General features: G+C 35.9%; 1 protein-coding gene across 4 annotated transcripts in view; it reads left to right on the top strand.

The window, feature by feature from the left end:
- ZNF385D (zinc finger protein 385D) overlaps nt 1-22,458 on the top strand; it is a 711,674-nt gene that overhangs the window by 461,910 nt on the left and 227,306 nt on the right. The gene's annotated exons all lie outside the window — the stretch shown is intronic.

Raw genomic sequence — 22,458 nt, 5'->3', positions numbered from 1 at the left:
AGCTGGAGTGCAATGGCGTGATCTCGGCTCACCGCAACCTCCGCCTCCTGGGTTCAGGCAATTCTCCTGCCCCAGCCTGCTGAGTAGCTGGGATTACAGGCACGCGCCACCATGCCCAGCTAATTTTTTTTGTATTTTTAGTAGAGACGGGGTTTCACCATGTTGACCAGGATGGTCTCGATCTCTTGACCTCATGATCCACCCGCCTCGGCCTCCCAAAGTGCTGGGATTACAGGCTTGAGCCACCGCGCCCGGCCCTAGAATTAGTTTCTTAAACATACTTATTTTACTGGTAAGCCTAGACTTACTGAGTGATGTCCAGTTTTATGGTTAGCAAGTGGCAAAAGTAACAGAAAACTGGGACTCCTGATTTCTCCTTCTCGTGGAGATGCTAAACATTGAATAATAGTATTATGGGTTTAATTGTGTCCCTAAAATTTTCGTACGTTTAATCCTTATGCTTAGTGAATTAGAATGTGATCCTCATTGGAAATAGAGTCATTGAAGATGTAATTAGTTCAGATGAGGTCGTTAGAGTGGGCCCTAATTCATTATGACTGGTGCCCTTATAAAAAGGGAAAATTTGGACACAGAGACATGCATTGAAGGAAAATATAGTGAAGAGATTCAGGGAGAATGCTATCTACAAGCCAAGAAGAGAGACCTGGAACAGACCCTTAACTAACAACCTTCAGAAGAAACCAACCCTGCTAATACCTTAATCTTGGATTTCTAGCCTCCAGAACTGTGAGGCAACAAATGTCTGTTGTTTAAACAACCCAGTCTATGGTATTATTATGACAACCCTAACAGGAAAAGGATATTTAGAGCCATTTGATCCGCCTACCCACACTTGCTGGAATGAATCTCTTTTGCAATGTTCCTGACAACTGGTAATCCAGCTTCCTACCCAACTATATCCGGTGATAGTAGATAATCCTACTTGTGGAATGAGAGACTCGACACCGTGGGTCACTTACATACACTGTAAGGAAGTTCTCTGTTTGGAGCTAGTACTCCCTACCCTGTAACTCTTATGAACCAAGGAAGTAAATACATGATATATTGCCTTTTGTTATAGGAAAAAAAAAAAAAACGTATTGATCATCAACTAACTGACAAGGACTGTAAGGAAAACACTTTTACACCCATTATTTCAAAAGTCTAATTTCATAAAAGCCTTGCCTATTGCAGGTTATTATCTAAATGATATAGATAAGGAAGCTGAACTGAGAGAGAAAATTATTTTCCCCAAATTATACAAACGGTAAATCAGTGAATCATGGGAATCAAGATTCCTTGATCCAAATCCAGCACAATTTGTTTGCAACATGGCTAGACGACCTCTTGTCGGCAAATGGTTGTAATTTTTAAAATTAGTTATGTGAGCCTTGGTATACTTTAATTAACTTTATAATTTGGTATTTCTCAGGGGACTTAACTGAGAAAGCAAGGTACTTCCTCAACGAGATTGTGACTGTGATTGACTAACTATGAAAAAGAACATCTAGGACATCAGTGCACAGTAAACATGCTGTCTAATGTCACCCCCACATGTATTTATGCTGTATCTGGCAGTCATTGTCAGGGGAATAAATAACTTTATGTGGTAATAAATAAAAAATACATTGCTATTTCAATTAACCGTTTAGGCTTTTTAGAACTCAATATTCTTCTATACTATAATACATACATAAGAAAAAGCAATGTTTAACACTTTGTCTATAGTCTAAGGCAAAAAGGCAGAGCCTGCATTTTCTCATCAGTGAAAGTAGAATAATCATATTGACCTTCTAGGAGTGAGTAAAGGTATTGAAGGTTAGGAGAGATCAGAAATTACAGGCATTGAGGAAGCCTATTGAACCAGAGTCTCTGGTGTTGAAGCCTTAATAAGCAATTTTTTTGCACTTCCCCAAGGTGATTTATTTGCCTTTTAGATGTTGAGAGTCACTGTGTTCTACCCCATGGCCAAAATCAGTGGGAAAATACATTTTCACAGCTAAGTACAGATGAAAGAATAACTTTCTCAGACTATCTCCCTCCCGCCAACACAAATGTAAAGAACAATTACTCTCAGTCAAAGGAATGAGAACATTTTGCCAGCAATATATTTGTTTCATGACTCAGTATTTCTCAAAGTGTGGTACACAGACCCAAACTGATCTGAGAACTGCTTATGGGTGGGTGATAAGTATGGAAATTGACAGTGAGCATTTAGAGGTGTTCATAGCAACTTAACAGAGCAATTTTACATCTGTGGAAACCAATCAAGAATTATAGCTAGATTTTGTAAGTCTATTTCATTTTATTTTTTCTGAAACTCATTTTTATTGTATTTTATAAAAGTATAGGCCTATGACTGATGGGGGTAGTGCTGGTCCTTCAGCAAAGAGTTGAGAAGCTCTGCCATGTTACATGTTTAGGATTTCATGGTTCCATTACATGTAGAAAAGGAAGGGGAGTTTGAAGCAGTTATTTAGGTAATTCATGTAACGTATGGTTGAGAGCCACAAATACATTACGACTCAAATTCCTTTAGTTCTAAGTAATTTTTCTTATCCTGAAGAGGTATGCCAATGTCAAATAGCTCTCCCTGAAGCTCATAAATCAAGGCAGTAATAGAGTAAAAGAAGGATAACTTGCATTTTGCCTTTCTTTAAAGTATAACCCCTTATTCCAATTTAATATTGGGTTTGGGCAAATATTAAAATGATAAAATTAGTGGTTAATTCTTGAACTTTTTTGCCTGAACACTCTAAAATGAAATTTATTTCAAGGACCTGTCAAAGAATTTTAAGGGACAAAAGTAAAAAATTGATATTTTATGTGACTATATATAGGGATATGAAGCGTTATATTTTAATTTCTGTATTCAAATTATTTTTTCAATGGAAGGTAAAAGAAATGACAGTCCAGTTGTACAATAGATTGGGGCATTTTAAAGCAGTTTCTTCAAAGAAACCACATAGAAAAATCAGTTTTACCAAAACATCTTTATGCTATTTAGAACATCTGTGCATATGTACCATGTTAATGTTTCTGTAACTTTTACCACATACTATGTTGCAAAGCAACAGTTTTTGCCTTCCTAAAAACCTGTGATATAGGAGAGATAACCAGTATTTTCTGCCATTTGTACATACATAGAATTTATATACTCAGATAGATGGAGCTTTTGGAGCTCTATAAAGAAAATATCCTTTTTTTCAGATACCCCTACTTGGTTTTTTAGGTTAAAAAAATCATTAAATACATATTTTATTTTTAGAATCACCTTAATTAGTTATACTACCTATGAAGTGCTATCTATTGTCAGAATCTGGTTTTAAAGCCTTGTTTAGAATGAGGCAGATAAATAATTATTTTGAACTTCAACTTTGTTTTTCATTTTACTTACCTAAAATTATAGTAAAAATTTTATAATTTTGGAGAGAAAAACCATATGTATATTGTATACACATACCTGCGTATACAATGAAAGCTTCTTACTGTGGTTCATGTTTTAAAATACTGAGTGCAGGTATGTGGAAAAGCTCTTGCATATGTGTATCAAGAGACTTAATTCAAAAATGTGCATTTTTGTTTTTAGTAGCAAAAAATAAAAATATATATATAAATATCAATGGGAAATTGACATGCTTTATACATATATAGACATGTATATACACACATATGTACAAGTTAAGATCTAATTATAAAATATACTTTAAGAGACAATTGGAATGAAAGAATTGTTTTTACATGGAAATATCACAAAAGCTCAATGCTGGCTGAGGGAAGAAACACCAGTGGCGAAATGTAATAGAATTTTAGAATATATGTGTATGTGTGTGTATTTTTAAATCACATGCCAATGAGAAAGAGAAAGCAAGAGGGGGGGTGGGGAGATTGAGACACTGTTCTAACTTGCATCAGGTTTCAGAGTAGAAATGGTATTTTATAGTCTTGGACAACATAGACTGGAAGACCACACAAGTCCTTATTCGCAGGTGGTTCTGAGGACTGAGTGATGATGGAATTAGGAAGGAAAACAATGGAAACTTCACTATCTTTGTAATGTTCAAGGTTTGCTATTTAAAAAACAAATGTCTAAAAAAAAATGAAGACATGTTAATGCATAAGTGATCATTCCATTGTCATTTAGTATATAATCCATATAGCTTTTGTATTTTAGAAAGCTTTTCAAATTTTATACTTTCAGCAAATACTTTCAGCAAATTATTAATAATTTATTGCAATATTTGCCACCTATAATATATCATTAGTTTGGGATCCAGCCAATATAAACACTTAATTGTGACAGCTTCAGACCCTTGTTTGTATTATCTGACATGACATTAGAGACATATCTAATATGTCCCAGCTCTGTGGTCTTTATGTTACAGTTATAATTTGACTTGCTCAAAAGACTTATAGTAGAACCGTATAGATTAACATCCAGGTAGAAAGATTGATGCATTGATTCTTGTAACTTTCTACTATGTAGAAGTGATTGAAAAGTCAAACAGAAGATGTGTTTATGAAGCTTGGCAATCTACTCCTAAAATTCAATTTAAATTTACTTATTAAAGACATTATTATTTACTTTAAACGCGTAGACATTCGATGCAGGTAAAAGAGATGAGTAAAAGTTCTGGTTTTTATTAGTTGCTGCTTATATTAGTATCAGTTGTAATGGAATCTGATTGAGTTACTGTTCTAACTTGCATCAGGTTTCAGAGTAGAATTGGTATTTTATAGTCTTGGACAAATTAGGATTGCCCTTCAAGCACTGCCCTTTAATTATGTCTCAGAAGTGGTCAATTTTATTTACATTTGCTTGAAAGAAGTTGATCTAGCTTGCAAAATTTAAAATGTCAATGTGATGCTTAATTTTTTATAGAAAGGTCTGTATTTTTTAAGAAATTGCTGTCATTTTCTGATAAGCACTGGACTCTGAGTAGTAGGAAGATTTTACTCTTAGAAGCAGGCATCATTAAGCCCACTATAATATATCTATTGTATAACTCCTAAATGAGGTTAAGAAATTCAATTTAAATTTAACATTGGGAGAACAGACTTGTCTGTACATTTAACTCGCTATATAAATGGCATTATTCTGATAGTTTTCACAATGAGTTGGAGAAACCATTCTCTAGCACCACCACTACCAAAAAGAAAAAAAGAATGAACAAAAAAATCCCAGACTGCTGTGCTGACTAGCCAAAACAGAACCATTTTTCCCTACATTATAATTTAGTGGTCACAGACATACTATATGGCAGATCTCATGGATATGTTCAATTTTAGCTAAATGAAAATAATTAAAAAAACCCGAGTCTAAACATAAATGAGGTAATATTTTATATGCTTATATGCTCTTAGCCTTAAAATTTTTCTTCACCTTTTTTCTTAAAACTTTAAATTGTTAAGATAATTACAAGGCCCTGAAAATCATATTTCTGGCAAAAAGAAAAGCTAACATACTCCTTAAAAAAGGAAAACAATCCACATCAATAACAGCAAAAAAACTTCAAATCACTTAACTCTTCGTTCAGGTGTTGCTTAAAAACTTCCACTCTATTTAAGGCCAAATACCCTGGTCTCAGAAGCTGTTAGTCCATAACGATGAAGAAAATCTAATGCCTGTTACACTTGTGGATTTCTAACTTCGTTAGAAAGTGTTGAGAATCTGTGAGACGTGAGCATGTAGAATTGGGAAGCTCATGTTACTCTCAGAATTCCTTTGAAAACACAATACATTATACATGTTATTTCAAATTGCATATCATTTGCTGATGCCTATAAGCTCTTCAGAGGATTTTTAAAAAAATCGTTTTAAAAAATAAACCTTTGAAATTTCTTTCTTTAAAATAAATTTAAGGAAAATTCTTGCCTAATAATAAATAAATGCGTGTAGATACTGCTTTCTCATCTGTGTATCATGCTGTCAATATTAAACTGGTTTAGATAGTCTTTACAGTAATTGGCAGGGAGGGGGGAATTAGCTTTACTTTTATTAAAGCCAAGTAAACTGAAAGGGCAACTTGAAGAAAAAATTATTCACCACAGAAGCAAAGAGAAATATTCCAAATTGAGTTTCGTCTCCTGAAATTATTTTGGAGATTTGAAGTTGACAAATAGATGAACTTTGTTTATATTTAACAGGCACTTCTGTCGTTTCCTGGAAATGTTTTATTACATATGGCACTCCCCATATTGCGCTTTTGCTTTGGCCACCTTTTCCGTATCTTCAGTTTTTTAAATACTAGGACTCCAGGATACCTGCCTTCCTTTCCCATCTTTGGATCTTCCTGCCATCTTCAATGTTTGACTATGATTTTTTTGTAATCACTATTTGTTTCCATTTCTAGTTACTTATCTGCTTCAATGGAAGCTATTTTCTTCTTCCTTGCATGTGTTAGGTGGTCTGCAGCCATGATGTTGAACAGACTCTGGCAAATCATAAATGTGTGTTGAATGTTGTAGAATAAACGAAGAATAATGCTTACAATTTATAAGGAGGCAGGCACAAGAAACCAATACATTTTAAACAATTTAAGCAGTAAAATTCAGTACTACCAATTTGACAGATTGACTCTTTTTAGTGAATTGGCTCTTATTTGGAGAAAATCAAATTATTGGAAAAAATTACACTCTAGCCTATCCTTTTGTTTTTTAGCTGACTTGCATTTATGATAATTATATCCAGTTTTGCATTCAATATAAATTAATTTTGGTGCTTTGATCTATTTAAAACTTTCAATGAAAGAGGCTGAAGCTTTAAATATCTTCTGGGTCTGAAGAGTGGCTTTGCCAGGATTTCTTCTTGTATAAATGAAAACTCTTATAACATGGCTTTCCTTCATTATATTCTCAGGACTGTTAGTGTCACTTTTGGAAAGATTCTTGATGTGACTGAACAACCTTTCCAGGGCAAAATTTAGCGAATTTCCATGATGTCATCCCACTAAATAGTTCCTGGGGACATGAATTCATGATGTCTCCCTTCTTAATCCTCCAAGGGTACACTGTGTCCATTTTATCTCAAAAACTTCAGTGTGGACTCATTTTCTTCTAAAACATCATCCTTATTTCCCTTCCAGCCTTGCATTGCCCACAGTTAAATAGCATATGTGCACATACTGTTAAGTTATAAATACATAATGTCATATATGCTATTATTCATATTACTGTTATAGTATAGAGCAGTGCTCCCAAATGTCAGCATGCAATTAAATCAGATTTTGTACTTCTAATAAAGCCGCAGGTGAAGCTGATGATGCCTGTCCACAGACCACACAGTGAGTATCAAGAATGTAGGACTTAAGACCATAGGTTTTGTAATCACAAAGTCCTAGGTTTATATTGTAGATTTACCACTTACTAGATGTACAATGCTGGGAAAGTTACTTGATCTCCCTGTGCCTCAGTTTCCTCACATGTAAAATGGAGATAATATTACTATGGCTAGAAAGATTCCAAAGAAGGGAAAATACTACTAACTGCCTCATAGGTTACATGTGGACTAAATGAGATATCACTCCGTGTCTTATTTGTTGGAAGACACCTAGCTTTAGTAATACTGTACTTGGGTAGTTGTGAGGGTGTCAACGATAATTGCTCTCTTCTTATTTCTTGGTAGACGCTTTCCAATTCTATTCTAGTTCACACTCTTCAAATTTGTTGAATTCCTATTATGGGATATTTTGAGTAAGTAATCATAAGAGATTTTTACAGAATCATACAGAGATTTTACCTGGCAATTGTTTCTTTTCCCAGTTGTTATGAATGTTTATAAAAAACTAAAACTACAGAGAAGATTGTGATTCTCCTGTCTTTCTTCCTGTCTTGATTTGTGCAAGAAGCAATTTTCACAGCAGTTCTGTAAGAACTGCCTACGTGTCCTTAGCACTCTGTACAACCTGTATTAGTCAGTTTTTTTTTCACTGCTATAAAGAAATACTTGAGACTGGGTAACATATAAAGGAAAGAGGTTTAATTGACTCTCAGTTCCACATGGTTGATGAAGGCATCAGGAAACCTACAATCATGGCGAAAGGCAAAGAGGAAGCAAGGGCCTTTTTCACATGGCAGCTGGAGAGAGAAGAGCAAGCAGGGGAAATGTGAGATGCTTATAAAACTGTCAGCTCTCATGAGAACTCACTCTCACAGAACAGTATGGGGGAGCCCCCCTTATGATCCAATCACCTCCCACTGGGTCTCTCTCTTGTCACGTGGGGATTATTGAGATTACAATTCAAGATGAAATTTGGGTGGGGACACAGTCAAAACATATTAGCCCTAGCCCAAGCCCAAGCCTTTCTGGAATCTCACACTCCCTCATGTTGTTCTTTGCATGCAAAACATCCTCATAAAGGAGATTAAATGAGATGTTCTCTAGATTTGTCAAGACTTAATGAGAAAAACTGCTTTAAAATAAATTTTAATAAAGCATCTTAAATAATATTTTAATCAGTTGAACTTTATACCATTTTTCTTAATAGCATTCATATGAAAAAGATCAATGATTATTTTATTCTACAAAGTCTATAAAATTGGTAATGGATGACATGTAATATTATAGCACATAAAATCTACAGTTAAATGTAGGCAGTTGTTAACCTGTTTTTTAAAGCTACATTTAAAATGAAAAGTGATGTGCTTTAAGAAATTATTTTATTATACTAGTCAGGAATATAAAAGAAGAAACACATTTTACCACTACAATTAATTCTGTGGGTAGAAGAAACAGACTTACAGTGAAAGTAGAATGAAATCATTATTTTAGAGATTCAGCTGTGAAATGTGTTAATTGTAATATGTAAATGGAAGGAAGGAGGGGGACAGGGAGAGTGAGAAAGAAGCAAGGAAAGAAAAGGGAGAGAGGAAGAGAGAAGGGAAAGAGAAGGAGAGAGGAAGGAAGGTAGAAAGGAAGGAAGAAAGAGGGGGAGGAAGGGACAGAGGAAGGAAAGAAGGAAGGAGGGAAATATTAATTAATTCACTACTGCCATATTTGAGTATTTTGTCAAAGAAATGTAGATCTGGAATAATTTACAATAAGACAACAAGGAAACTCTCAAATGAGATTTTGTTTTGTTTGCTTTTGTTACATATTATTTAGGCAATTCCTTTAAAATACTAGTACTTAGAAAATAACTATACTTAAAAGCAAAATCAGAATTTGCATAATGAGAATTATTCTGAGCATTTGGATTGTCTGTAAATATAATATTAAAAATCCTAAATCTGTCCATATTTGCTGTTTTCCTTGCTGTTATATTGCTTATCAAGAAGAAATTGCATATGTCATTGAGAAATTAAATACCATTTATAAAGATCACTGGCAACTTAGAATAAATAATGAATTAGAGAATAACTTCGGACCGGCCCTCAATTCTGTTTGGCCTTGATTTCAGTGAGCCTTAGCATCAGACAGAGAGGGGCTGGGTAGGACTGCTGTTACAGGTGGCAATGCAGGAATTTCCATTGCTTTCTGTTTGTGACCAAGTGTATGAAAGCTGTGGGCTCAGAATGCAGTTTTAATACATTCCCAGATGATATAAGGAAGGAAAGGAAATGGAAGAATCTATACAGGCCTCTGATGGTTGAGAAGGGAAGGAAGGCCTGTTTCTTTCTGCCTGCCTCTGAAGTAAATGGAGACTGAAGAGTTTTCAAGATTATCAGAGTTTATCTTGGTCTAACATATTTCCAACACTCACTATTTGTTAGGCGGTCAATACAAAATAGACACTCACTCTCAATATTTGCGGAATGAGTTATTTCAGTTACTACTGAAAATAGACCGTGGTTATTATTCAGTTTTTGAATTTGCAGTTTGCCTTGGAAGGTAAAGATCTGGGTTCCTATCCAAGCATCGTCCTTGGGAGCTGTGGTTCTCAGTCCACTTACTTCACTTTTCTCAGTGTCTAACTCCTCATCTGTGAAGTCAGTTGAATAGTATGCAACACTGTTGTGAGCTCTCTGTAGATTACTGTGAGTTGTACAGACAGTATTAAGCACAATCACAAATAAGTAGGTCTATAAGTATTATATTTTTCTCCCCCCTTCATTTACTTACGCATAATCAAAACCACAATAGCATACATTTACGTGGCATGTTTTATCATCCTAAAAATTATATCTCTCTTCCTTAACATTTAAAAAGAAAAACAGTTTTTAGAAATTTCCCTGAGGTTTTCTTTCTTTAAAAAAATATTTGACAGTTTGGCCTTGGCATCCACACTCTTTTTAGGTATTTTCTCATTCCCTGCAAATGAGGACAGAACTGCTCTGAATGAGCTTTTTACACAATGCTCATTTAAACTCAGTTTTGAGAATTTGCTGCATTTAGAGGTAGAAGACAAATTTGAAACCCACCTATATTGAATTATAAACTAAACAAAGACAAACCCTTCCTGGGGAAAATGTACAGTTTTTCTCTATACATAATGTTGAACATGGACCTAGAAAAGGTCAACTTAAAAAAGGTCCAGAACAATGACTTAGTAATGAGGGAGAAAAAATATCTAGTTGGATGAAGTCATATTACCTTTGTCCAGTTGTACTTCTTTGATTCTTTCTTCCCCCCACACAGGAACTGCTGGCAGGAAACGTGGCTGACAGTGAGCCATGGTGTCTGCTTTGGAAGTAGGTGGAGACTGCAGGGAACTTTAGCTTTTCCAGAAACCCAGAGCTCACATAAAACATCTGTAGAAATTGTACCAACTAGCTCATTTAACAACTCTATTTTTCTCAAATTCCCAGGCCAGTTTTAAATCCCACCATTTGGGTTGCCAGTGGATTCTGAGGTTTACCATTTATTTCTAAGCCTTGCTATCATCCTCAAAATGGAGGCTGTACGCTAGGAATCATATTCCTGAGGCTTCTCTGTTCATTTCTTGACACTTTCCTTTTCTGGTAATTCCAAATGCAGTTAAGATTTCCCCACCTTTAGGACAGTTCAAGACTAAAGGAGTCAGTAAGCTTAAACTAGTGTCTGCAAATGTGTAGGTGGCAGAGGTCTTAACTGCCTTCCGACTTTCCGAGCATCTTCCAACCCTGAGTGCCAGCTGCCAGTGCGATCTCACTGCCTTGTGCCACCCCCTCTAAACAACTGTTTGGTGGCTCCAACAACCTTGGCTGCAATTTGATTTGGACAACTGTTAACTGATTAGTGTGAATTTGACAGTACAGCTGTTGCCAAATCCAGTACCGCCGGTGGGCAAAAGAACGTGACATAGTATACGATTTTGAAATCGTAAAACTTTCTCAGGGACCATTGCATCAAACATATACTGAGTTTTCTAATTCAGAAGACTTCAAGGTCATTTGGCTCTTGTTGCCCACTTATTATCAAAGTTAGCTTTGTTGTTTGTAGACGTGGGAATTGTATTTCTTCTCAGGTAGTGCTTTTATTTCATGTAATCAGAAAAGCAAACAGTTTGGAGTGCCATCTACTAACTAGGCAGATAAACTAGACACTGTGCTGGGCATTTCACATGGGTGCTGATCAGAACACAATTTTTATTTTTAAAAGTTGTTGCAGTCGCTCTTACACAATAATGTGATGTGTTTCATCTCAGAGAAGTGTGATTCCTGTGTGACGTAGTATAAATTTTAAATCCATGAGGCTACATATGCAGGAAACTTACTTTTCTTCAAACCAAACTTAATTTCTATTTTGAATCTCCATTGTATTGTAAAAATAAAATTTTAATTTCATTCAATCTTTCTTGGAATATATAGCAGGTACTCAAATGACATCATTTATTTCAACATTATCTTCTTATAAAATTGAAGAGAAAAAAAGTCATTTCTTGGCCAGGCCCACTGTGTGGAGTTTGTGTGGGTTTTCTCTGGGTACTCTGGTTTCCTCCCACGTCTCATACATTCATGTGAGGTTAACTGGCATGCCTACATTGTCTCAGTGTGAGTGAGTGTGACTGTGTGTGAGCCTGCATCCTGTGATGGAATGGTGTCCTATCCAGGGTGAACTCCTGCCTTGCGCCCTGATCTGTGGGGAGAGTCTCTGGCCACCTGTGACCCTGAGCTGGAATAATTGGGTAAATAATTATTTTACTGGCTTTCATTAATCTTACTTAAATGTGTGTATAGCTCATATTTATTTTAATGTTGATTATTAGAAATGTTTTGGTCTTTATTTAGAAGTGTGGTGATGTTTTTGTAATCAGAAATTTGCCATAGAAACATAAGTTGTGTGTATAATTCAGCCTGTAGTAATATTGGTTTGCTGTCTGTTGTTCTGCTTAAAATTGCTGTTTCCAAGAACTCATTGACAACATTCAGTGAGGACTTACAATACCGAAATCCTGAGTGCTTTAAAAATGCCAGGGGGCAGGAGACTTCTTGTTCTTTGTCCTTTTCTGCTTGTATCGGCGAGAGCTGAGATACACTCTAGTCTATCCCACATGATTTTGGGTTGTCCAGCCATGTAAGTTGCTATTGTTGCCCTTTGTTCTAAACCAGTGCTGTTCAATGGAACTTTCTGCAGTTTTGGAAATGTTCTATATCTGTACTGTTCAAATGGGTAGCTAGCCATTAGCCACATGTGGCTAGTATTGAATACCACAGTTCTAAACCACAGGGTCTCTGCAGTTCACCTCAATTTCAGCCTTTTCTACACATCATTAAGGGTTTTGAAATATATTCAGTCATTCCTTCTATGATACTCTAAATATTTGGAACATTGAAAGGGCTCTCTAAGGCAATAATAGTGTCAGTGCTACTTTGAGGTGCATGAGAATTCATTCTACTGAACTCCCTGTCACAGTAGTGTTCTGGGATTCTGTGAGATTGACCCAGACTCATTTGCTTAGATCCCCTCTACCTCTCACACAGACATATATTTTTCTCTTGAACTATGGCAGGCACAAGGAAACCCCGGGTATTTGCTGTTTCACCAGCCCTTCCTGGTGTTCAGGTAGAGTGAAGATGGAGGAGATAGCTGGAACAGGTTTCCTTTTGTCTACTTTCTCTAAAAAACGCATGGTATTCCCCTCATCCTGCTACTCACCTTATTTAACAACCAGTGCTAGCTTTTTCTCTTCTCCTCTTACTCTTGCCTCTCTTCTTTACCCCAAGGATTGGTGTTATCCTTTGAACTCAGAAAATTAGCTCTTACATGAGCATGCATTTTTCTCAATCTGTCTTTTTAGGAAGGAGATTTTATACACTGTAGCTCAAACAATTCAAAACATTGGCTTTTGAAAATGAAATGCATTTTTTTCTGCTTTCTTTTTTTAATTGTGGTAAAATAGACATACTATAACATTTACCATTTTAACCACTTTTAAATGTACAGTTTTAAATGTAAGTATATTTACAGTGTGCGTTTGTCACTGCCATCTGCCTCCAGAAACTTTTTGTCTTCCAAAATTGAAATTCTGCATTCATCATTTCTCCCCCCCAGCAGCCCCTGGCAACCATCATTCTCCTTTTCATCTTTATGAATTTGACTATTGTAGGTACGAGGTATAAATGGAATCCTACAGTGTTTGTCCTTTTGTGTCTGGCTTATTTTACTTAACATAATATCCTCAGGGTTCATTCATGGTGTAGCATGTGTCAAAATTTCTTTCCTTTTCAAGGCTTACGATTCCATTGTATGCACAATATAAACCACATTTGTTTGTGCATTCATTTGGGTCATTTATACTATTTTGGTTGTTGTGAATAATCCTGTTATAAACATTTGTGTACAAATATATGCCTGAGTTACCACTTTCACTACTGTTAAGTATATACTCAGAGGTCTCTGCTTTTTCTTAATTTGTGAACGTAGCTGACTGAATGAGGATGGGGTGAAAATACTTCAAGGAGCATCTTGACCTATAAAAGGTACGTTATGTCACGCTATGGAAGGAGATTGCATAAGAGGAGAGCTGAGGGTGGGTGTGGCGGCTCATGCCTGCAATCCCAGTGAAGTGGCAGTATTTGTCTGGGGTGACACTCGAGGTTTGTTGGTTCATGCCAAGGAAATCAAGGACATGGACACACAAAGAGTGAGGTTAAGAGTGGAGGTTTAATAGGCAAAAGAAAGAGAAGAGCTTTCTCTGCTGCAGAGAGGGATCCTGGAGAAATGGGTTGCTGGTTCTGCGATGGAATGCGAGGAGTTTTATGAGTGAGCTTGAGGAAGCAGTGTCTGATTTATATAAGGCACAAAAGATTGATTGGACTAGGTGTGCCATTTGCATAGAGTGTGAAAATCCCGCCGCCCCACCCTAATATTTTACTATGCCGATAGGTTTACTGCCTGGCCAGTGTCATGTTGCCTGTTTCTTTACTGTACACATGGTAACAAAGAAACGGGAAGAAGGAGCCTCAATGTTGGGCATGGTTGGCCTTCAGGTAGTCCATTTCTATTGGCGCAGCTGCCAGCATTCCCCTGCGCAAGCTTCTAGCTTGCTTATTTATGTTTGCAGCTCAATATTTTAGGATGCTGTTAGTTAGAAAAGAAATGATTTGGAGAATGCTTTTCGTTAAAAGGGAGTCCACCGAGGACTCTTTTACACTTACTATCCGCCTAAACAATTTATTTGTGTCTCCTGTATCAACGTTACTTTGGGAGGCCTAGGCAGGTGGATCGCTTGAGTTCAAGAGTTCCAGATCAACCTGGGAAACATGGCAAAATCCTATCTCGTCTCATCTCTCTCTCTCTCTCTACACACACACACACACACACACACACACACACACACACACACACACATATGTATCTCAGAAAAAGGGAGAGCTGATTTGTTCTGCATAGTAAGGTGTAAAAATTTTACATTGTCCAGTCATAGAAAGTTGGTGATACGTGTTAATAGAGAAAATGGGGAGAAGTAATAATGATTTAACAAGAAAGAGAAGCCTGAGTTACACAGCAGGGGCCAGACAATAAAGGAATGTAACCTGTGAAATTCCAGTGATGAGAAATTAATAACAATAATAAATAATAATTTTCTTCCTCAGTGCTTTCCTTTCTCACATACCTCTGCCCTCCCCTCTGCTTGCTCCCCCCCTCCTCCTCCTCTTCCTATTCCTCCTGCTCTTCTTCTTTACCAACTTGTCTGGTACTATACTTCATTTCTCGTATGAAAATTTGCTCTAGGTACTCCTTAACACTCAGCTAGACCCAAGAGCACTAGGAAAATGGAAGTTAGGGAGTAGTTTCCAATGCTGAAGAAAGTGAACTAGTAAGAAAGGATGGCCACTGCAGAAACTTGTGGGGAAATAGTTACAGCAAGAGCACATACAGGAAAACCATAACTCTACTTCCAGCCTTTACAATATTGCTGAGAATTTGGGACATGCTAACAGATAGAGCTGGGCATCAACACATTACTGGTTATGAATAAGTGGTCTGATTGGATGACTTGGGCATCTAGGTTCTAACTGTGAACATTTCGTACCATCCCACTTCTTCATATACCTCTTAATAGGCAAAGCTGTAGGTTCTCACATGTGCAGTCGCACACACCAAAGAATACATTCGCAAACATTCTGGGTCATTGTTATAGTTTGTGAACTGGTAGTTCCCTATCACTAGAAGTGCTTTCACCCTCAGTAGACATTGTGCTTCTCAGTACCTGGAAAAATTATAATAGATTTGGAAAGTTGTAAGTGTCTTAATCAGCCCTGGCTTCTATAACAAAATACCACAGAATGGGTGGTTTAAACACCAGATACTTATCACTGTTCTGGAGGCTGAAAAGCCTAAGGCTAAGGTGCCAGCAGATTCTGTGTTTGGCAAGGGACTTCTTCCTGGCTTGTAGATGATCATCTTCTCATTGTATTCTCACCTGATAGAGAGAGGATTCTCTAGTATCTTTGGCCTTATAGAGGACACTAATCCTGTCATGGAAGCTCCACCCTGGTGATCGCCTCTAAACCTAATTACCTCCCAAAGGTCTCACCTCCTAATATCATAACACTGGAAGTTAGGGCTTCAACATATGAATCTTGGCGGGACAAACTTTAGTCCATAACAGTAAGCATCTCAGTTTCTAGTGTGGTAACTCTGAGATTTTCCATTATTTGGAGGTAGACCTTAAGAGCATGGTTTGTGTGGAACAGATGTTCTTTCACACTTTTCTTTAGTCACTACTATGGCTCAATCAACAAGTGGAAAAAACCAGGGAGCCAAAGAACAAGGCCTAGTTTCCACCATGTTAACAGCAGTATAACATGTGAATTAGAAACCTTGCAAGGACCGGTACTAGATCTGTAAAGCTCTCACAGCACAGAGAAGATTCCAAGCATTTTCATTTCTCAAAGACTTGGAAACAAAGGATAAGTTAAAACTTTAAATAAAGGAAGAAATCATTCCGATTTTAAAATCCAAAATAATTTAAGGCTAACAATTTAAATGTTTGAAAGCTTAAAGTGCTAGAAAAGAGGAATAATACAGAAAGATCATTTAAAAACCTAAAAGTATCTCTGGTCTGTTTGTTATATATTAAAACTATGTCTGAAATATTTGGTCTTAATTTTCTTTTTTCTAGACCAAAATAATATGATGAAGAAATTTCTCTTCAGTAGACTCACAGGATGAACATTTTTAAAATAAAAAATCTGTAACTATTTTTCATAATTAGACTTTAATCAAAATTGCTTAAAACAGGGCATGACTGTAACACAATTGGTTTTTATGTAAACAGTGTTTATAGAAAATTTCATTAAAATAAGACTCAGTGGTAGGATGGTTGAATATTAATATTCATGGAGGTATAAGGCTAATTTATAACATCAAAATACTGGACAAAAGCCAAGTGTCTACCAATGAGGGAATCTTTAAATTATGATCGATTGGTAAAATTGTATTTTATATTGCCATAAAAAATAATGGTATGAAAGAATATTTAATGACATAGAGAAGGGCTCATGATAAATTTTAAAGCATTATATAAAATTGCATTTTAAGTAATTTTCCAATTTCGTTAAAAATTCTATGAGCTTATTTATTCATTTATTTATTAATGTATTTGTCAATTCATCCAACAAACTTCTATTGGATACTTACTATGGATCATATGCTGTTAAAGCTCTGGAGATCTAGAAAACACATTCTTGCTTTCATGCTGCCTGCATTTTAGTAGAGGGAGACAGTTAATAAATAAATAAGCAAGTGATATATAAAGTATTACAGAAGATGCTTACTACTCTGGAGAAAAAAAATAAAGCAGAGAAGAGATAGAGGGCATGTAGAAGTGGTCAGTGTATATTTCTATATGCTTATTAACTTAATTGTTTTGAACAATTTGAAAAATTGTAATTAGTTGCTCTCTAGAGTCTGAAATACTAAGTCAGATTGGTGGTCGGATAAGATAACAAACTAGGGTTGCTCTTTTTGGTGTTAGGATATGTATGTGTATATGTACATTTATCTGGTAAATTCTTAAAACTGCTTTTTATACTGTGTATCAGAATTTCCATTTCTTTGTATTTTCTTACCAATGCCTATGTGTGTATGCTTCAGCCACTGAGGAAGTTTCTCTAGATAACAAGTTCATCTGTGATTGCCATTTCAACATTTCTTCTACAAGTTTATATTTCACTATGGGTTCTTCCAGAAACCTGAGTATTACAAGATGTAGATAAAAGCTTAAATAAAGCGTAACTAAAGTAGCTTTCTATGTAAAAAACCAATGTACTTCTTGATTGGAATACATCAAAAACAGTACAGGGTCTAGGACTTTACACTATTTGCAAGCTAATGAGTTAGTCTCCCAAGTTTTATAGATGCTGGCAGAAGATATGGGATTCTAGGTCAGAGATAAATAACATTATGACAGATATCATATCAGGCACCATGAGTTTTATGTTCTCATTGGTTCCTTTTGCTTCCCAAGTCCCCCAGGGCAGTGCAGAGATGGGCTTAGGTGGATGCTGCACATATATGGGGTTTGGATCGCAGCTGAGACACCCTGCACTTAGAAATACTAAAATCTTTTAAAGGAGGCTTGTTGCGCACCTTCCCAACCTTTGCCTCAGAGGAAGACATTATCTATATTATACCAGTCAGAAAACAAACCTGTCCTCTGCTCAGTTGGAAACACTATCTAATTTCCTAACCTGTTTCTTATGTGAGTATCCTTGAAAAAATAGTCCAGAACAATGCTGTCAAGTCCCTTTTCTCAGAAGTGCAGAAACATAAGATTCATGGAGAATTGTCTTTCAACTGTATACGGTATACTAATTTTCTGTGAGTTATTTGTATTTTCCCAAATTTTGTCTGTTTTCTTGAATTTGTTCATATTTGTTGATATGTTTAGGAAAAATGCTGGCTGACATTTCTCTGTTAATATGTGCATAGCACAACGTAATGACCAGTATTGTTTTATTTTTGCTTCCAAGCATCTTTAAAATTCCTCTGATTATTATTTGGATTTTTTGTGGATGATATGTTCAATAACAGAGTAGGATTGGAAAGTGTAGGGCAAATGCATTAAGATTAAATTTTAGTTTCAGCTTAAGCCTAGAGTCAGTATTAGAAGTTTTTGATTTGTGGAATTTCTGGAAATAATCAGGAGTTTCTTAACATTTAACTTTTTCTTTAACAAAGAGCCAACTTTCCTGAATAACTCATTTATGTTCATTAAAATTTAGAATCCAGGTTTTATAGGGAGGAAAAGCCAGCAGTATAGAAAGAAACAAGTGAACTACTTGTAGACAATACATTCTTTAAACCCCACTTTGAAATTTACTTGGCAAATGTGAACTGGTGTTGGTGCTCTCACAGGACTAGTTGCAGAAGAGGTTCTGCAGTATTTAAGAACAGTGGCTCTCTGTCTCTACCCTCATAGCCAAAGCAGGACTATGCAAAAAGAACAAATCTAGAAGCATCAGATTACCCGACTTCAAACTGTAGTATAAGGCCATGGTCACCAAAACAGCATGGTACTGGTATAAAAATAGTCATACAGACCAATGGAACAGAATAGAGAACCCAGAAATAAATCCAAATACTTAACAGCCACCTGATCTTTGACAAAGCAAACAAAAACATAAAGTGGAGAAAGGACACCTTTTGCAACAGTGATGCTGGGATAATTGGCAAGCCACATGTAGGAGAATGAAACCTGATCCTTATCTCTCACCTCATACAAAAATCAACTCAAGATGGATCAAGGACTTAAATCTAAGACCTGAAACTATAAACACTCTAAAATTAATATTGGGGGAAAAAAAAAAACACCTAGACATTGGCTTAGGCAGAGTTTTTTTGGGTGACCAAAAACCCAAAAGCAAATACAACAAAAACAAAGATAAATAGGTGGAACTTCATTAAAATGAAGAGCTTCTGCACAGCAAACAGCAGAGTAAACAGACAACCCACAGAGTGGGAGAAAATCTTCACAATCTGTACATCTGACAGAGGACTAATATCCAGAATCTACAAGAAACTCAAATTAGCAAGAAAAAAACCCAAACCATTCCATCAAAAAGTGGACTAAGGACATGAATATGACAGTTCTCAAAAGAAGATATTGAAATGGCCAATAGACATATGAAAAAAAGCTCAACATCACTAATGATCAGGAAAATGCAAATTAAAACCACAGTGTGATACCACCTGTGATGATTAATACTGAGTGTCAACTTGACTGGATTGAAAGATGCAAAATATTGATCCTGGGTGTGTCTGTGAGGGTGTTGAAAGGAGATTAATGTTTGAGTCAGTGGGCTGGGAAAGGCAGATTTACCTTAATCTGGGTGGGCACAATCTAATCAGCTCCCAGTGTAGCCAGAATAAAAAGCAGGCAGAAGAACATAAAAGACTAGACTGGCTTATCCTCCCAGCCTAATCTTCCTCCTGTGCCGAATGCTTCCTTCCAACATAAGATTCCAAGTTCTTCAGCTTTGGAATTTGGACTGGCTTCTTTGCTTCTCAACTTGCGGATAGCCCATTGTGGTACCTTGTAATTGTGTGAGTTAATACTCCTTAATAAATTTCCATATATGTGTGTATATATAGATGTACATATCTATATAGACAGACAGATAGATACATATATCCTATTAGTTCTGTCCTCTAGAGAACCCTGATACAATACCTTACTCCTGCAGAAATGGTCATATAAAAAAATAAAAATAAATCGATATTGGTGTGGTTGCTGTGGAAAGGGAAAACTTCTACACTGCTGGTGGAAACATAAACTAGCACAACCACTATGGAAAACAGTGAGAAGATTTCTGGAAAGAACTAAAAGTAGAACTACCGTTTGATCCAGCAATCTCAGCACTGGGTATCTACCCAGAGGAAGGAAAGTCATTATATGAAAAAAATATATATATAGCTCCGGAGCTATATATATGGGAATTTATATTTTTATTTATATTTGATATTTTTCTCTGCATATAGGTATGTGGTCTATTGTTTTCTGTTTGCCTAAAGATCCATTTTGATTTTGAGGGAAGTGCCTTTTGACAGCACAATTAGACTCCTTAATAAATTCACACACACATAGATAGATAGGTAGGTAGGTAGGTAGGTAGGTAGGTAGATAGATAGATAGATAGATAGATAGATATAGATAGATGGAGTATTAACTCACACAATCACAGGGTACCACAATAGGCCATCTGCAAGCTGAGAAGTGAAGAAGCCAGTCCAGATTCCAAAGCTGAAGAACTTGGAGTCTGAAGACTGAGTAGTATTCATATATATGATATATATATATATGTGTATATATATGTATAAAATGGATATATATGTGTGTGTTTATATATATTTACACATATATACAATTGAATACTACTCAGTTATAAAAAGGAATGAATTAATGGCATTTGCAGCAAGGTGGATGGAACTGGAGACTATTATCCTAAGTGAAGTAACTCAGGCATGGAAAACCAAACATGGTATGTTCTCACTCCTAAGTGGGAGCTAAACTATGAGAATGCAAAGGCATAGGAATGATATAGTGGACTTTGGGTACTTGGGGGAAAGGTTAGGAGATGGGTAAGGAATAAAAGACTACAAATTTTGTTCATTGTATACTGCTCAGGTGATGGGTGCATCAAAGCCTCAAATCACCACTAAAGAACTTACTCATGTAAGCAAATACCACCTGTTCTCCAAAAACCTATGGCAGTGGGGGCGGGGAACAGTAGCTCTGGAGCTACATTGCCTGAGCTGAAATCCTATCCCAGGCACTTAATTAACTATGCAGTTTGGGCCAGGACACTAAAATTCATTGTAACTCAGTTTCTTTGTCTACATAAAGGGGAAAATATTGAAGCATAATTTGTAGGATTATCATGATGATTAAATTAATTGATATATATTAAGATGTCGAACAGACAAGGCATGTAGTGAGCATTCATACATTTTACCTGTTAGAGATCACTTAATTATTTATAGATTTTATTTTAGAAAACAATCACATTTTTGAACCCATTTCATTGTATAAGGATAGGAGCTGGGTCTAGCTTACACATCATTATATTTTTAGGCAACCACAATGCCTTATACAAAGTACATGCTTAATATTTACTAAATAAGTAAATAAAAAGTCTATCTTCCTGTGGTGTTTTTCTCTGCATATATGCATGTGGCCTATGGTTTTCTATTTGCTTAAAGATACACTTTGATTTTTAGGGAAGTGCCTTTTGATAGCACAATTAGATTTGAAGCAGGAAATCATGGTTTGTTCCTTTTAAAATTATGACACAAGTTATCCTGATATGCATGAATAAATTTATTTTCTTGACTCACTTTAAGTTAAATTTCTTCTGACAGCTTTTGTCTCTCCATAAAATAAAATTTAAAAGAAAAATATTGTCATCCAAAAAAAGAGTAAGCCAAATCGTAGAACATACTGAAGAAAAACATCACATTTAAGAACATTCATTAATTTCCATGTAATTTGAATAGCTGGATATTTGTATACTTAAGAAAACATAATAACAACAAAACATACATGTGATTTACCGGGAATGTTATTAGATATTATGTAGTTAGAAAAGCTGGAAGAATGTTACTTAGCCTTTATGTCCTTAGAAAATAAGTGTATCCAATATTCACATTTAATTTACTAAAAAAAGATAATTAAATATTGGTAAGTACTTCTTAAATACTAAAAATAGTACATATATTTTAAAATAACAGATATGTGGCATACAATGCTATTTAGAGCTTGAGCATAATAGATGTTTTATGATACATTTTATGTCTTATTTTCATTATGAAAAAGAAAAGCCATTGTTTCCTTTCCCTTGTCTTGTTTTTCTTCTTTCCTTCTCTTCTTTCTCTTTCCTTCTCTTCTTTCTTTCTCTTTCTTTTTCTCTTTTTCTTTTCTTTCTTTCCTTCCTGACTTACTTCCTCTTTCTGTTCTTTCTTCCTTTTTCTTCCTTCCTTCCTTTCCTTCCCTTCTCCCTCCCTTCTTCTGCTCTCCCTCCTTTCCCTTCCTCCCTTCATCTCTTTCTCTGTCTTTCTATTTTTTTGAGACAGGGTCTCGCTCTTTCACCTGG

Source organism: Sapajus apella, unplaced genomic scaffold (assembly GCF_009761245.1).
Source record: "Sapajus apella isolate SASKATOON/1434 unplaced genomic scaffold, GSC_monkey_1.0 scaffold4, whole genome shotgun sequence".
NCBI lineage: Eukaryota > Metazoa > Chordata > Mammalia > Primates > Cebidae > Sapajus > Sapajus apella.
Note: the sequence above shows the minus strand (reverse complement) of the source record. Positions and strands in the feature narration are given on the sequence as shown.